Genomic DNA, 14,513 nt, shown 5'->3' with positions numbered 1-14,513 from the left:
AACACGAACTTGTCATCTTCTTCATCAACGATCTCGACGAATCCTCTATCAACTAGTCCTGCAAATTCAACTGCATGTGCTCACTCTTTGATGTTGGACGCTTCATGATTCTTCTTCTCAGTATCGTCTCGTTTCTTGTAACAATACTCCTCCCCATGGCCGAGTCTGCCATAGTATTCGCACCTTATCTCAGGCCTATCTTCATGCTTTGGCTTGCTACTATTGCCAGTGGACCCCATGCTATATGCTTGCTCCTTCATGAGATCTTGATCCATCCTTTTACGTCGTTCATCATCAAGCAAGGTGGCAATTATCTATGCTAAACTCATATCTGCATTTATCTGAAGTATTTTCACAATTTCATCAAATGTTGGAGGTAGACTTGTTAATAGCACAGCCTTCAAGTCATCATCTTCCACCTTTACTCCCAGATCTGTCAGCTGACGAAGTACTATTCTCATATGATTGAGGTGTTCTCCAAGCATTGATCCTTCTTTCATGTGGAGCCCAAAAAACTCTTGCTTGAGGAGTACCTTCGAATTCTTCAACCATACACCGAACAGAGTTTCTATGGCAACCCAATTCTCCTGCAAACTCTTTGTAAAATCAAGATGATGATTATACTCAGCACCTAGAGCACGACCAAGAATCCAAAGGGCCTTTTCATCCTTACCTTCCCATGCACTTATCTTGTATGGAATTCATTTGCGACCTTGCCAGTTGGTTTCTTTTCGGTGCCAGCGAGACGATGCTCCATAGACTTTTCTCCATGAAATAAAGCCTTAACCCGATCTGCCATGCATAGAAGTTCATTCCATCAAATATCACCAGCTTCATAGAGTCCGGCTTGCTTTCCATTTCGTGGATTTTCACTCTGATACCAAATTAAGACACTAAATCAACCTAGGAAAAACATTCACAGAAGCTAGAGAGCTCTTATAACTAACTAAAAGTATTATTGCATGTAGGAAACATTGTTAATACAATCATCATGGATCCTCCTCATCCCTACTGGGCTTGTTGGAGGATCAAGCTTGTGAATACAACTCTGCCATCACACGAGAAGACACACTCTCCCTTTTATCACCTCCACAGTGAGCCATTGTCAAGAGAGAAGCTAGTCGCAACCGAGCATCATGTCCCATCAATCATGGAGAAATATCAAGAGCAGTAGAAGGTAAAATCAAGATGATAGATCGCCATAAGTTGGTCGCCACCCTACCTAAACTCCATGCATGTATCCATGCGATTGGACACATGTACACTAACTCCACCAACCTAAATAACCTTAGTTTTCTTACTCTAACACCCCCAAGGGAATGGACAAGCCAAATCCACCAACAAAATATTATGCATTATCCTCACCAAGGTAGTAGTACCACATCATTCTGATTGGGTAGAAAAACTAAATGCAGCCTTATGGGCATATAGAACCACACTCAAGGTCAGTACAGGGAACACACTTTTTGAATTGGTGTATGGCCTTGAAGTTGTGGTCCCACTAGAATTTGTCATACCAAGCCTACGCATAGCAGTACAGGAATGCATGGGAGACCATGAATCCTTGAAAGAAAGACTCTATCAGTTGGAGAAGCATACAGAGGCAAGACTAGTCACCTACCATGCCATGATAATAGAAAAACACAGAAGAAAGGCATGGTTTGATAGAATTCTTAAAGCTAAAGACATCAAGGAAGGTGACTTGGTCCTGTTATACAATGCCAAAGTACACAAGGGAAAATTGAAGTATCTAGGTCAATGACCCTACCGAGTAAGAAAGATGAACCCCATCGGAGCTGTGCTGCTAGAAACATTGGATGGAGTCCAATTCAACACAACAATAAACGGGAGCCGACTGAAGGGCTACTACTTCAACACGCAAGCCATCCCCGACAAAAACAAAGATTTGGGAAACCCAAGTCTTCCCTAGTTAGGATTAGATTGTATCATGAGCACTCACTTGCATATGTATGTCTTTGCACATATAGGTAGCATCAATCGATTTTAACCTAGGGCTCAGAAGTGATGCCTGCTGCCCTATGAAATCCCAGCAACAAATAAAAAAGGATATAGTTAGTCCCTACCTAGCTACTAGGTCATGTGCACTCACACACTTTCGCTTAGACACATAGATGATTGCATGAATAATTGTGCCACGCACTTTCATTCCACACTCTCAAAGCATGTATAAAAACAAGATCTCTCACAAACACACACAAAGGTCATACCTGCATGCCAACCAATCTAATGATCAATGGCACACCACATGCACATGGATGCAAGTTCAGAAAAAATGCCGCCACTAAAGAGGATGCGCAAAAAGAGCCCACCGCCTCAACCACGAGACCCCCTCTAGAGTTCACAGCCATCTGCATCCTCTCAACCATGGCAACCATAGGCATTTGTGGTCTAGAGCGATAGCTCTGAGGAGGATTCAATGCATGACTAAGAAGAACAAATGCCACCCCAGTCACCACCGGCCTATACAACCATTGACGAGGTTGAGTCACTCGAACTTGTTTGGTCGCCTACATCGACTTATGCTCTTTCCCAGGAAGCAACATCTTACTTAGAGCAAAGGGGTTTAGGCAGATTGCATGAGAGCCTAAAATACTTGGAGGACAGTCCTACAATGACCACATACATCAAGGACTTTCTCCATTCTTACCACTCCAGCAATGCAAAGGTTGGCAAGTACAGTACCATCACTGTACATCAGAGCCCACTCAGCATTATCCTCGACAATACAATCATTCAAAGGGCTTTCTCACTCCCAACACAAGGCACCAAATACCCTACACGGCCTGCCGATGCAAAATTTCTCAAAGTACAGCTTCTCCTCTCGCCAAGGGCATACTGTTCCATAGGGATGGCATATTACTTTGCACCATCCTTAAACCTCGCCTCAAGGAAGCAACACAATTCCTATCCATAATCCTAGGCCTTAAGTGCGGCAAGAATCATTCGCTTCCACTCCGCACATTTGTTTTGCTGAGTAGGAAGCTAAAGCAAGACTAGATCCAGCACTTAGTCTTCTTTACAAAAAAACTAGATGGTTCATTAAGCCAAAAATGTAAAATTCCACACTTATTGGCTATAATCATCAAAAAAGAGCTACAAGAATGAGAAATGACTCTGCCCCAGTCACCAAAACCAATTGAGGAGTTGGACATACCCTTCTCACCCCAGTATGGGAGCCATCACCAACTTCTCCTACTATCATGTGCATTAGCAAGTGCAGATGCCTTAGAAGAAATACCTATTCTAGAGGTCAGAATTGAGGAATTGCCCCACAAGATACTACAGCTCGGTGCACAACTGCAACCAATATATCTGCAACAGCAGCAACAATTAGAGCCTGAGGCAAGATCGACACCAAGAGCCTCAGGAAAGATCGGCACCAGAGCTTGAGGCTACATCAGCACTAGAACCGCCCATCGACACCATGCCAATCGATGAGCCACAAGGGGAGCTAGTGCTAGATCAACAGTATGACCATTGTATACAAATGACTGAAATACCATTGGAACAACCTCCCATAAATACTACAGAATCATCAGGATGGCTACATGGGTGGGGGCACCACTTGTATCAGCAGTATCACCAGCAGTCCTCATCACCGTCTGTCATTCTCCAACATCAGGCTAGCCAAATGATCCAAATGTCTGAACTATTCACTAGCTTAGCCAAGGAATTATATGCAAGAGAATTGGACAGACAGACTGCAATAAAAATTGAAGACCAATTCTAGGCAATCGCCATAGAGATCAAGGCACTTCGGGCGTAGGTAGATGAGAAGGAGGTAGAAGAAGTGCACATGAACCAAGCTCTCCAAGCTCAAGAGAAGGCAGTGAGGGATGTGACCTCCAACCTCCACCAAAGTCAAACACAGCTAACAGCTGTAGTACAAGCAACGGCAATCCTACAGACCTACTATAACTCCTTGACCTCTGCACATGCTCAGTAGATGGAGGTAGTGGCACAAGCTCGACTCACTCTAATTCACAAAGAAGAAGACCTCTAGGCTTGCAAAGACAAGCTTGAAGACATGAAACAATCTTTGGCAGTACGTGCCTTCAGCATTGACGAGCTTACAAGGGAATGCAGAATCTTAAAGGACCATGCTACCGCTAAAGAGGCCAGCACTTCACCAAGCATAAGTCTTAGACCAATGGTCCAATACCACTCAAGACATTCCTCAATAGGCAAAGGTCACCTTGCAAATGAGAAAGCTTAAGGAGGCATATACAATCATCTACCAGCAAAAATACAAAGAAAAAATGAATGAGATGCACTCCCAAAAGATAATCATCTCCAAGCTTGAACTCCAATTGCTAGTGCACAACAATGATGCTATGGAAGACAACACCAATAAAGCCCCACTACAATGCACAACAATGGTGTGCCAAGAGCTTATGGCTGCTCTACAAGTGGAAGATCACCTCAACACACGCGTGCTTATCCAATGGAAGTAACTCCAAATCAGGATCATATCTGCTCATCCAACAATCAAATGGGAACGTTCCATAGGGACCAAAACTCTGCGCATAATTTGCCAAGACTTGTCCAAAGATGAGAAAAATATCTTCTGCCTGTCTACACATGCCCGGTTTATAGCACTCAGGACGGATGCTTTCATTGCATATGTATGCCTCATGGTGGGTGGTCCTCCCTTCACGGTTATTGCTGGTTTGTTGCCATTGCTACAAAGGCCATCACTATTATTTGCAAGGCATGACATAACCAACATCCCACCCATGCAGCTGATGATCCCATCGCACTAGCAACAAGTGTCGGAAGATGAGAGGGCTTATCTCACATCCAACTTCCCATATCTAACCACTCTCTCTGCTAACCTTATAACCTCACTTACCCTTACTGCTAACGCCCTCTTAAACTTCCTCAAGCTCGATCCTAACATCTATTCCCTCCATCATCTCTTTGCTCATGCCTCTCACCATTTTCAACTAACCCAACAGTCACAACTTACGAGCCCCTCACACCTAGCTTCTTCCCTTCCCTTGCTAATCCTACCCTTGAGGATTACCAAGCTACTCAAACCATTTGTCCAGTTCTTCCCCCCCTCCCCTCTGCTCCCCCTTTCACAACTAACACTCTTCCATATTTCTCCCCCATGTCCGTAGATTCTCTCCCTACCCCATCATCACCTCCGACACTACTTGTGCTTCCATCAGCAGAAAATGACACGGTATTTGATTTTGAATATTAGGATTCGGATAATCCAATTCATACTCACATGCCAAGTTCCAATGATGGGTATGATTTTGATGAGATACCACTTCCCAATATCCCCATCAAGGAATTTCGGAGCAAATATCCTGATATGAAAACTCGAGGTGGATGGACCCTGCACAACTTTCCTACCAACCTTCATCAGCGCCAAATTAGTGAAGGTTGGATAAGCAAGTTGGATCCACAACCTAAACTTATCCCAAGTTCTATGCAGTTCCACAACGTAAAAAATGGGAAGGCAACATACACACATTGGATGAAGATCGTACCAATAATTGGCCAATGATTGAACCATACTCTGATGTAGAATGGAATATCCAAGGCACAATGATCCGAGCACTTCAGTAGCATGAGCAAATAATGCACGGCAACATTGATCACTTCCTTCGCCTAAGTGCTATCTTCTATAAAACATTGGAATTCATTCTGGAGGTCCCATGTTACCTCGATACCCATTTGCCTCCACTCAGTTTCAATCCCAATGAACAGGTCGTGATGCTCAGATTACAAGCCGACTCTATCAAAGAGTGATCTTCTTAGAAGCACACCACATATCTATGTTCAAACAAATGGTGGATATAGGCTACCTAGAAATTGAGCAAAAATTGTATGGTGCCAAGGCTTTACAGCAGGATCAACTGGCACAACACAAGTTCCACATCCACTGGACTAAAGGCATGGCAATCCAGCTATGTGCTCTCAATAAGCCATAACCCAAGGACGGGTAATAACATGGATCCGGGAGTATGTTGTCTCTATGCCAACATGGACTTAGGTAGTACAGAATGTGTGTGTAGAGTAGCGGCAAAGCTCCGCTTGTACTTGCATAAGGCTAGGAATAATCTCTCTTAGGAATCCTCAACGTGCAAGTTCTACGTGTGATTCCTACATGCGAGTTCTACATGCAACTCCTACATGCAAGTCCTACATGCAATTCCTACATGCATGTTCTACTTGCACTTTCTACATGCATGTTCTACTTGCAACTTCTACATGTAACTCCTACATGTAATTCCTGCATGCATGTTCTACATGCAACTCCTACATGCAACATGCAACATGTGAGGTCTACATGCAACTCCTACATGCATGTTCTACATGCGAGTTCTACATGCAACTCCTACATGCAACATGCAACATGCGAGTTCTACATGCAACTTGCAACTCCTACATGCAACTTCTATATGCAAGTTCTACATGTAGAGAGAGAATGTCTTAGAATTCCTACATGCAGAGACAGAAGCTCTCCAACTTGTATAAATAGCACATAATGGAATGAAGCCGACTCTCTTTGGGGCATTGTGTTGAGTTCTACTTTGGTATTCCAAGCAATTGTCTCAAGTGTCCATGCTTCCTTGCACTCCATGTCCAAAAGCATGTCCTAGCCTTGCAACTCCTCCCCTCTCCTCCAACCTTGCAACCCATCCTCTCCCTCTCCTCCTCCCTCCTCCTCCTCCTCCTCCTCCTCCCTCCTCTATCCCCATGCTCTTACACCTTCTTCCTCTCCCACTCCTATGCTCCCCCTAAACCCTTAGTTCCTCAACCCTTAACCTCCATGATCTACGAGGGAGACGAGTTCTCCACCTTTACTCTACCCTGAACCTTGGACCCTCCTTCTAACCCTGTAACCTCTTCTAAACTCTAGAACCTCTCTCTAAACCTTGGAACCTCCTTCTAAACCTTGGGGCCTCCTTCTAACCCTTAAAATCCTCCTAAACCCTCAACCCCCAATGAAGGTTAAAGCCTTCATTACCTCAACCATGATGATACATGTTCCTTTCACATGCATGCAATATGTTTGCTTACCACACTTAAGCCTATGTCTCTCACCGGAATACAACTCAAGGTCTTAAGCTACACGTATACTACAAATGACAACCCCGATATATCTATAGGTGACAAAAAGCCTTGGAACCCTGCATACAAGAATACCCTGCTCTTCCTACGAAAACCATGGGAAAGAGCCAACATTGACATCATAAGGAGAGCATAAGATGGACTTCCCCATTAGCTTTTCAAGCCACCACAATTAACCGATGTAGAGAGAAGGGCTAGCCACTGTGTTGTGAAGAAATTATGCCAATGTCTAACTACCAAATTCATTTCTTTTGTGGATCACTAGGCAATCCTATACTTGTGAGAAAAACCTTTTGTCATAGAACAAATTTTGATAGCAAGACTATATGCCTCTAAACTTTGTTCATGGTTAATCAAAAAATTGCAAAAGAACTTCAGCCCCACAACAGCGGGATTGTATACCTCTAAACTTTGTTCATGGTGGTTAATCAACAATCTAAGAAGTGGGATATTGACTTTTGGATCCAGTCATCCAAAAGACAAGCACACACAAGGCCAATACATCATTTTTGCAACAAATTACTTTACAAATGGCTAAAAGTACATGCCACATGCAAAGTTGATGAGAGGTCAATCACAAAGTTCCTCTATGAGAACATCAGCTCTCTAAGTTCAGATGTCCCTTGGAGACATTTAATGATCAAGGCTCCCAATCATGAATGAGGTGATAGCAATATTGCTATAAGAAACCAACTCCCTACTATCCATAGGCAAATGGACAAACATAATACCAACAAGACTCTTTGCATAATCATTACCAAAAGGATGAAAGCTAGTTGGAATGACAAGGAGCACCACTATTTTTAGGCATTGCCTACAAAGTAACAAGTAATAGTAGTCCCTTAAATGTCTAATATATGGACTCAAGGCTATGATGTTTTGTTCTCAGGCTAGAAGTTTCCTTATGGAAGACAATAATGGAAAACAATCTCTCATTAAGGTTGATAGACCTAGAGAAGCCACATGAACCCAATTTGAGAGTAGCTCACAGAATTATTATAAAAAACACAAGAACATGCAATTCTTTAACAAAAATTCAAATATAAGGACCCACAAGAAGACAACCTAACACTTCATTATAGTATTAGAAATGCTAAAAGTACATAAGGGATCTATCAAAGATTACTCCCCAAGAAACAACATGGGTTGAGTCCTAGATGGGGCTAGAAATGGTTGGATACATCAATGGAAGTAAACTCAAGCAATGTTGTAGCTTTCTACCATAGCATATGCTCTACTCCAGATATGGTGTCCCAAGGAAAACCACAAGGAGGAAACCATCAAATAATAGGCTAAAGAAGATGCCAACAAAAGAAATGATCACTATTTGAGGCTTGATGGCCCAAAATAACGACGCATATGGAAACCCTAATATAGCCAAGGAGGACTAAGAACATATAAGCCTTTGTGGGCATTAAGTCCAATCATAATCTCATCTCAGGAGAAACATGGACTGTTATAGGCCAAGTATCCTTAAGCCTCACAAACACTCAATTGAGGAAAGTTGAGGGAAACATTTTTAGAGTAGTTGGGTTTATGCAACAAGAATTATATATTAGCAATAACTTGTTGGAAACTTTTTTAGAGTAGTTGGGTTTATGCACAACAAGAATTATATATTAGCAATAGCTTGTTGGATTGTAAGGTTCATCTGACAACAATAGGTACACCTTTAGATGAAGAGAAAGTGGATCAAACGAACCCATTGAAATCAATTCCAAGAATGAATAGAAGCCCTGGGTTATGTAGTGTCACTTCAACTATCAATACACCATCAAAAGACATGCAAACAACAAAGAGATCCCACGAAAAAGGGGAAGCTATGCAATGGCAATTCAAATACCTTTATTATTCTCACTAACTCCTGACCAACCAATCACGGAAGACCATTCCAAAATGCCCAAACCATCAATGTTAAGAAATTTGTATGGGTGCAACATGACCTCCTTCAAGCATAAGGATGCTATAATGATGCAGTCCAATCACTTAAGAACAATCCCGAATGCCCAAACCAACATTGGCAAGAAGTGGGTATGGGTGCAATAAGACCTACTTCAAGCATAAGGATACTACAATGGTGCAGCTCCCTAAACCTTGCAATTGTGTCCCACCAAAAAGAAGTCACACAAAGTCACACCATGGCATCAACTAGTTGAACTATTCATGCAATGATAATGGGTCCCAAAGAGATTCCTTGTATCAAAAGAATATCATCAAGGAAACACATCAATGTTGGGAAAGTAGGTATGGAGATCAAATATTTAGCCAGGTAGCACCGAGCACAGTAAATTGAGTCCCCACATGGAAACAACATAAAGCTTGACCTGGTGAATAATGCCACGAGAACCTACCTTTAAAATGTAGGAAAAAATACAAGAACATGCTTGCTAGCCAAAGAACAAGGAAACAACACAAGAAAAAATGGAATCTCACACATCATATTCAAAGTAGCAAATAGCACCACGAGAACCTACTGATACACTATGATGATCATGATGACAGAAAGAACGCTAAGACCCTATCCCACGAGGTGTACAAAAACAAGAACCTTCCTATGTAGACATCGTCCCCACATCTTAGGACTCTCTTCAACAATAAAAACTTCATGACACCCTATGAAGCTACTCCATCCAGATAAATAAAAGGTATGCCACACAATCATGATGATCTTGTATATTGATAGATGCCAAAAAAATGCAAAAAAAGCAATCAACTGAAAAATTTCCAATCCGAATAAGTTGTAAAAAATCAGTGTAGCTGCAAGTCCATGCATGGAGATGCACATGTGCCACAAATCCACATGTGGAAATGTTAGGCAACAAAGAGTTTCAAGCATGGAACTATCCTGGGAGGAGGCACAAATGTACATTGTTAAGTTAAACTATTGGGAGGTGATGCAAAATCATAGGTGGAATTGTCAGACACAAGCACACAAATCCATGTGTGGAATTGTTAGAGATTAGTATAAGGTCACACATGGAATTGCCAGGCTACAAAACTATGCATGGAAATGAAGGGCTACTGGTATGTGGAAATCCACATGCAAAATTGAAATTCTACACATGGAATTGCAAGTACCTATAAATATGAGGTTGAGCTCATTCCATAAGATATCGTCCATACCAACATAGTTTTGCCAAAAATTCCACATGATCTTCAAAAGCTCCCAAAATACTTTCATCACCACCCTTGCCACTAACAGCTACTTCACCCACCATCAAAATCCAGATGCATCCTGCAACTCCATATTCAAAATTGTTTAAATCCACATCTGGATTTGCTACAACCTCATTTTCATTACCAGTGTTTTTCTTTCAAGGCCCCTCCTTGGAAAACTGTTGAACATTTGGTGGCACTGCCATGTATATCTAGGAGAAAGTATCATGATCATTTACACTATTTAACCCACTATAATACAATGAAATTCATTTTTTAGTGACAACTTGTCAAAACATGGCTATAAAATCGCATTTTAATCAAATCTTTGGCTATGTGTTTCTATTTTGGAACGATGTTTTAACGCAAAAGTCCTTGGGGGTACTAAAATTTTCCAAATTTATGAATTTTGTTCAAAAAGTTTACACTAACACTCGTCAACGTCAACCATGGATTTCAACGACAAGTGCACCCAATTTGATCACACCTCTCCATGTGAACCAGAACAACAATAGACTCTAATTGAAAAAGTCAGCAGAAGGGTGCAAAACACAAACTCTTAATATTCCTGAAATTTACTGACCCCCCCCCCCAAAATGACTCTTCTTACCATGTGACATTGACATGCACCGCATGCTAAAACTCTATCACCGACTTGAACCCAACCATAACAATGTGAAGATCACATACAAGGAGGGAGGCAAGTTGGCCCTCTACCTCACCATTGATGCTGTCAACAATGCCTTATACTTGCTCACTTTACCAAAGAACTATGGACAAGTCCAAAAACATGAAGGCATGACTACAAGGCATGCACTAGCGAGAAAAGACAACAAAACATCTACCGTCCAAGTTCCTCTCTCGCCTAACCCAAGTTAAGTGCATAGAAAATAAATACAAATGCAAGCTAGGGCACCTGGCATGCATATAGGAGGCAACCAATTCACTACTAATGAATTGGGCACAATAAATATTAAGGCGACCTATATGAATCATGACGTTAATATTAAATGCCCAATTATCTTAACAAATATCATTTAAGGCTTCCCATATGAAACATAATGGTAAGATTGAATGCCCAATTATCTTAACAGATATCATTTATTATATTGCTAGATGGGGTGATTTATCATCAACATCCCAAATAGATACAAATACCTCCTCCCAACCACCATTCATTCCCTCTAGAGACAACCCCACCACAACAATCAAAATCAAATTCGAGATACCTTTTCCCAATCCTCCAAGACACCCACGCTACCGTTCGTCCCCAAAGAGTTGACTATGAAATATATAAGAGGTCACGTGTGGTCAATAGAAGAGCTTTTATTTTCTTGGGGAGTTACAAACTACATACATACATAACGTGCTTTCAATTCAAAAAGTGAAAGTTTCCATATAAAAGGGGTATATAAGTATTTCAGTAGGAGGGTCCCTTGAACACATGTGCTATACATAGTGAGCACCAAGATTATTGTACCCTACCCTTGATCGAAACAATGGTAGCAAGGGTGGCAAGCTCTAAGATCAATAGTTTCTTGAATGGATTCAATGGCTAAAACCAAGTTCAAATAGCATGAAAGGATCAATGAAAGATGGCCTTTGCAGTTTAATGGTCAGTATTTGCTTGGCCATCTTTGGGTTATGCAATGCATCAACTACCTTTCAAAAGTAATTCAAAAACCCTACTAAACAAATTCTTGCAAGCATTCCTAGATGAGCCGTGCATACACTCAGATAAAAGGAGTCTTCAAAAAGTTAGAGAATATAAATTTTCATTAAATCCTAGGCCATATAGTGTCTGAACATGGCATGGCCATAAATGCAAACAAGATCAAACCGATACTGGAACTACTACCCCCACTGGATGGAAAGGATGTACAAAACTTTATGGGGCATTTAGGACACTATCCTAAGGTATAGGTTGATAGTCGGGGCCACTATAGACGCGTCGATAGGAACTCTTATGGATCAAGGAATGTAAACAAGAAAATATTTGAGATTGGGTACTCCACTAATGTTAAGGCGCTAGTATGGCAACTAGAATGCCATGTATACGCAGATAGATCCAACTATGCCATCAATAGTGTACTTTGCAACCACACAAAAAAGATTACCCATTCTACTTTGCAAGCTATGAACTCGATCTCACCACATAGAAGCCATTTAGTTATATAATTAAATAAACAATAATAATGTGTGTGTGTGTGTGTGTGTGTGTGTGTGTGTGTGTGTGTGTGTGTGTGTGTGTGTGTGTGTGTGTGTGTGTGTGTGTGTGTGTGTGTGTGTGTGTGTGTCTGTGAACCTGTGTCAAAATAGAATCCTTTTAATAGGATCCCCATCCTCTATTAGAGATGTTTTGGAAGAGCTTTTACTACCCTCCTCTGTATCATATCCTGTGTTATCACGTCTTGAGCTGTCCATCATGGATGATCTACTAGGGGAGAAATCGATAGTATCCTGTCTTCTCGCAGTATCACTGACCCTATTGAACCCATAGGAGTCCACTACACGTTGCCCTCTACCTCTGCCTGTTGGAGGGCGGAAGCCACCTCTTCTTGGCACACCACCACGTCTCCCACCACGTGTCGAGTTGTTTCCACCTCTAGAACTTCTGGGTTGCCTCTCATCCATAACTCTAGCCCGTTTTGGGTTCAGAGATCTGACCAAAAAGTTAATCCCTTTTCCATTAAGCCCCTGAAATGGGTCGATGTCTGGATTACTTACTGTGGCTTTGACACCTTCATTGACTAAATCCTGGTAGCAAGAAAAAATCATGGCTTGCTTAACTGAAAATTGAAGAAAAGAAGAGCACCATTGTATGAAGGCATACATTTTGACTGTAAGGCTATTGCCATGCATAAATTGGTGTACATGATTGAGTATGTACCATATAGCATGGTCAAACCACATTACCTTGTTGGGACACTGTAATCCCATCTTGTTACAGTTGCACTTTAAGTAGGGTCGCATATAATTCCACACATCTAGCACTTTTTTAACAGGTAATAAAGTCTTGTGGCTACAAAAAATTCCTTGTTTTGAAATGCAAAAAGACTTTTCTAAATCATTTAGTGCAAAGAGCTCTGGTAGGATAATGTTGTCCGTATGTGCCGACTTCCCTTCAATAGCCATGTTCTTGTATTCTTTTTTAATAGCATCAATATTCTCAGTAATACCAACCAAAACTGACCACATTTCAAATGTGATGGGTGCTGCAATGCTTAAGTCATTGAGTGACGACAATTTATGGTCCACTTGATGTGCAAATGTCCCTTCTAATATCCTTCTTGGGATAAGGGGATTAACCGAAATATCCTTGATATTAAGAGTCAAAGTGTATGGTGTAGGGAAGTCCTGCATAAGGACATTTCTCTCTTCTTGAGATAAAGTGTCAAAAGGAATCTCAGAGAATGTAATTTTGTGGAAAAAGGTGTAAGCGTGGCGTTACATTTCCTTCCACCAATATTATCGAAAAGATACTCCGCATTGTGGTAGCGGTAAAAAGATTTAATTACCCCATCAGATTTTCTCTTATATTCCTCATATTGTGATTCATCATTGGAAATGATCTTACCAATAACCTTTGACAGTTTTTGTATAGTGGAAAGGGCAATGTCAGAAGATTTTGCAGAAAGTTCCCAGATGCGACACCAATCTGAAATACTTAACTGGATCAATAGTAGTTGTTGGTTCTCTGGATCGACAAAAAGCAAACCATTGTCATGTTGTTGAATGAATTTATGGATTTCTTTGCTAGAAATAATAGATAAAAATCCTTGGGCCCCAATGGAAGGAGCCGGAAGGGGATCAATATAGCCCAATTTGTGTAGATCACCGTGCCACGTATAGTCCTGTGAAAGTACATATGGACAAAGAAAGAAACAGAAAAAGATAGGATAATGTTATGGATGGCAATAGACGAGGGTTATTCTCCCTTCTCCATCCCCTAGGTGTGTGTGTGCAATTACAAGACAAACATTATCCATCTTAGACTTATCAATCAAGACAATTTGTGATAGGATATTCTCTACCAAGAAAGCTTTAAAAAATATCATATAATTTTGCTCAAAAAAATACTGGATGATATTGAAGGAGCTCCACTCACCTGCATCCATCCACAACAAGGACAAGTTAGAACAAGACCCCTTATTTGTGGGACTACAGGCTTCAATGCGTAGCTCCACTTGTTATCGATGTCACAATATCATAGGTTATTCTAATATAGCAAAATTGAATCGACCTTG

Source organism: Dipteris shenzhenensis, chromosome 26, assembly GCF_047967505.1.
Source record: "Dipteris shenzhenensis isolate YYH24624 ecotype China chromosome 26, Dip_SZ_1.0, whole genome shotgun sequence".
NCBI lineage: Eukaryota > Viridiplantae > Streptophyta > Polypodiopsida > Gleicheniales > Dipteridaceae > Dipteris > Dipteris shenzhenensis.
The sequence above is the reverse complement of the archived record's forward strand: the minus strand, read 5'-3'. Positions refer to the sequence as shown.